The sequence below is a fragment of the Pimephales promelas genome (genome assembly GCF_988280905.1).
Source record: "Pimephales promelas chromosome 3 unlocalized genomic scaffold, fPimPro1.hap1.1 SUPER_3_unloc_2, whole genome shotgun sequence".
NCBI classification, from domain to species: Eukaryota; Metazoa; Chordata; class Actinopteri; order Cypriniformes; family Leuciscidae; genus Pimephales; species Pimephales promelas.
The window spans coordinates 40,001-42,500 of record NW_028297296.1 but is presented as its reverse complement, the minus strand read 5'-3'; the positions used below and the strand labels follow the sequence as shown (position 1 = coordinate 42,500).

General features: G+C 46.3%; 11 non-coding genes across 11 annotated transcripts; all 11 read right to left on the bottom strand.

Moving 5' to 3' along the window:
* Positions 1-80: 80 nt before the first annotated feature.
* Positions 81-199, bottom strand: LOC148961599 (5S ribosomal RNA). The gene has a single exon (XR_016153972.1). It is a non-coding gene; the product is annotated as a 5S ribosomal RNA (ribosomal RNA).
* A 173-nt stretch (positions 200-372) lies between these two features.
* On the bottom strand, positions 373-491 carry LOC148961598 (5S ribosomal RNA). Its single transcript, XR_016153970.1, has one exon. It is a non-coding gene; the product is annotated as a 5S ribosomal RNA (ribosomal RNA).
* Positions 492-583: 92 nt separating this feature from the next.
* On the bottom strand, positions 584-702 carry LOC148961597 (5S ribosomal RNA). Its single transcript, XR_016153969.1, has one exon. It is a non-coding gene; the product is annotated as a 5S ribosomal RNA (ribosomal RNA).
* A 92-nt stretch (positions 703-794) lies between these two features.
* On the bottom strand, positions 795-913 carry LOC148961596 (5S ribosomal RNA). Its single transcript, XR_016153968.1, has one exon. It is a non-coding gene; the product is annotated as a 5S ribosomal RNA (ribosomal RNA).
* A 92-nt stretch (positions 914-1,005) lies between these two features.
* Positions 1,006-1,124, bottom strand: LOC148961595 (5S ribosomal RNA). The gene has a single exon (XR_016153967.1). It is a non-coding gene; the product is annotated as a 5S ribosomal RNA (ribosomal RNA).
* A 172-nt stretch (positions 1,125-1,296) lies between these two features.
* On the bottom strand, positions 1,297-1,415 carry LOC148961594 (5S ribosomal RNA). Its single transcript, XR_016153966.1, has one exon. It is a non-coding gene; the product is annotated as a 5S ribosomal RNA (ribosomal RNA).
* A 92-nt stretch (positions 1,416-1,507) lies between these two features.
* Positions 1,508-1,626, bottom strand: LOC148961593 (5S ribosomal RNA). The gene has a single exon (XR_016153965.1). It is a non-coding gene; the product is annotated as a 5S ribosomal RNA (ribosomal RNA).
* Positions 1,627-1,718: 92 nt separating this feature from the next.
* On the bottom strand, positions 1,719-1,837 carry LOC148961592 (5S ribosomal RNA). The gene has a single exon (XR_016153964.1). It is a non-coding gene; the product is annotated as a 5S ribosomal RNA (ribosomal RNA).
* A 92-nt stretch (positions 1,838-1,929) lies between these two features.
* On the bottom strand, positions 1,930-2,048 carry LOC148961591 (5S ribosomal RNA). The gene has a single exon (XR_016153963.1). It is a non-coding gene; the product is annotated as a 5S ribosomal RNA (ribosomal RNA).
* Positions 2,049-2,140: 92 nt separating this feature from the next.
* LOC148961590 (5S ribosomal RNA) lies at positions 2,141-2,259 on the bottom strand. Its single transcript, XR_016153962.1, has one exon. It is a non-coding gene; the product is annotated as a 5S ribosomal RNA (ribosomal RNA).
* Positions 2,260-2,351: 92 nt separating this feature from the next.
* Positions 2,352-2,470, bottom strand: LOC148961589 (5S ribosomal RNA). Its single transcript, XR_016153961.1, has one exon. It is a non-coding gene; the product is annotated as a 5S ribosomal RNA (ribosomal RNA).
* Between the last annotated feature and the right edge of the window lie 30 nt (positions 2,471-2,500).

The following is a 2,500-nucleotide window of genomic DNA, read 5'->3' as shown; positions in this document are numbered from 1 at the left end:
CAAAATTGGGCTATTTGAATGGTTAGAACATTAGGGTAGTAAACCATATAAAGCTTACTAGGTCTCCCATCCAACAATAAAGCTTACAGCACCTGGTATTCCCAGGCGGTCTCCCATCCAAGTACTAACCAGGCCCGACCCTGCTTAGCTTCCGAGATCAGACGAGTTCGGGCGTTCTCAAGGTGGTATGGCCGTAAGCGAAATCTGCTGCCAAAATTGGGCTATTTGAAGAAAAAAAAAAGAGACTCTTTCAGGCTTTCTGAAGAAACTCAGAGACGATTTCAGGCATTTTGAGGGGGAAAAAAGACAATTTAGGATTTTTGAACCATTTCATTGACTCTTTTTTTTTTTTTTTTTTTTTTTAAACAATAAAGCTTACAGCACCTGGTATTCCCAGGCGGTCTCCCATCCAAGTACTAACCAGGCCCGACCCTGCTTAGCTTCCGAGATCAGACGAGTTCGGGCGTTCTCAAGGTGGTATGGCCGTAAGCAAAATCTGCTGCCAAAATTGGGCTTTTTGAATGGTTAGAACATTAGGGTAGTAAACCATATAAAGCTTACTAGGTCTCCCATCCAACAATAAAGCTTACAGCACCTGGTATTCCCAGGCGGTCTCCCATCCAAGTACTAACCAGGCCCGACCCTGCTTAGCTTCCGAGATCAGACGAGTTCGGGCGTTCTCAAGGTGGTATGGCCGTAAGCAAAATCTGCTGCCAAAATTGGGCTATTTGAATGGTTAGAACATTAGGGTAGTAAACCATATAAAGCTTACTAGGTCTCCCATCCAACAATAAAGCTTACAGCACCTGGTATTCCCAGGCGGTCTCCCATCCAAGTACTAACCAGGCCCGACCCTGCTTAGCTTCCGAGATCAGACGAGTTCGGGCGTTCTCAAGGTGGTATGGCCGTAAGCAAAATCTGCTGCCAAAATTGGGCTATTTGAATGGTTAGAACATTAGGGTAGTAAACCATATAAAGCTTACTAGGTCTCCCATCCAACAATAAAGCTTACAGCACCTGGTATTCCCAGGCGGTCTCCCATCCAAGTACTAACCAGGCCCGACCCTGCTTAGCTTCCGAGATCAGACGAGTTCGGGCGTTCTCAAGGTGGTATGGCCGTAAGCGAAATCTGCTGCCAAAATTGGGCTATTTGAAGAAAAAAAAAGAGACTCTTTCAGGCTTTCTGAAGAAACTCAGAGACGATTTCAGGCATTTTGAGGGGGAAAAAAGACAATTTAGGATTTTTGAACAATTTCATTGACTCTTTTTTTTTTTTTTTTTTTTTTTAAACAATAAAGCTTACAGCACCTGGTATTCCCAGGCGGTCTCCCATCCAAGTACTAACCAGGCCCGACCCTGCTTAGCTTCCGAGATCAGACGAGTTCGGGCGTTCTCAAGGTGGTATGGCCGTAAGCAAAATCTGCTGCCAAAATTGGGCTTTTTGAATGGTTAGAACATTAGGGTAGTAAACCATATAAAGCTTACTAGGTCTCCCATCCAACAATAAAGCTTACAGCACCTGGTATTCCCAGGCGGTCTCCCATCCAAGTACTAACCAGGCCCGACCCTGCTTAGCTTCCGAGATCAGACGAGTTCGGGCGTTCTCAAGGTGGTATGGCCGTAAGCAAAATCTGCTGCCAAAATTGGGCTTTTTGAATGGTTAGAACATTAGGGTAGTAAACCATCTAAAGCTTACTAGGTCTCCCATCCAACAATAAAGCTTACAGCACCTGGTATTCCCAGGCGGTCTCCCATCCAAGTACTAACCAGGCCCGACCCTGCTTAGCTTCCGAGATCAGACGAGTTCGGGCGTTCTCAAGGTGGTATGGCCGTAAGCGAAATCTGCTGCCAAAATTGGACTATTTGAATGGTTAGAACATTAGGGTAGTAAACCATATAAAGCTTACTAGGTCTCCCATCCAACAATAAAGCTTACAGCACCTGGTATTCCCAGGCGGTCTCCCATCCAAGTACTAACCAGGCCCGACCCTGCTTAGCTTCCGAGATCAGACGAGTTCGGGCGTTCTCAAGGTGGTATGGCCGTAAGCAAAATCTGCTGCCAAAATTGGGCTATTTGAATGGTTAGAACATTAGGGTAGTAAACCATATAAAGCTTACTAGGTCTCCCATCCAACAATAAAGCTTACAGCACCTGGTATTCCCAGGCGGTCTCCCATCCAAGTACTAACCAGGCCCGACCCTGCTTAGCTTCCGAGATCAGACGAGTTCGGGCGTTCTCAAGGTGGTATGGCCGTAAGCGAAATCTGCTGCCAAAATTGGGCTATTTGAATGGTTAGAACATTAGGGTAGTAAACCATATAAAGCTTACTAGGTCTCCCATCCAACAATAAAGCTTACAGCACCTGGTATTCCCAGGCGGTCTCCCATCCAAGTACTAACCAGGCCCGACCCTGCTTAGCTTCCGAGATCAGACGAGTTCGGGCGTTCTCAAGGTGGTATGGCCGTAAGCGAAATCTGCTGCCAAAATTGGGCTTTTTGA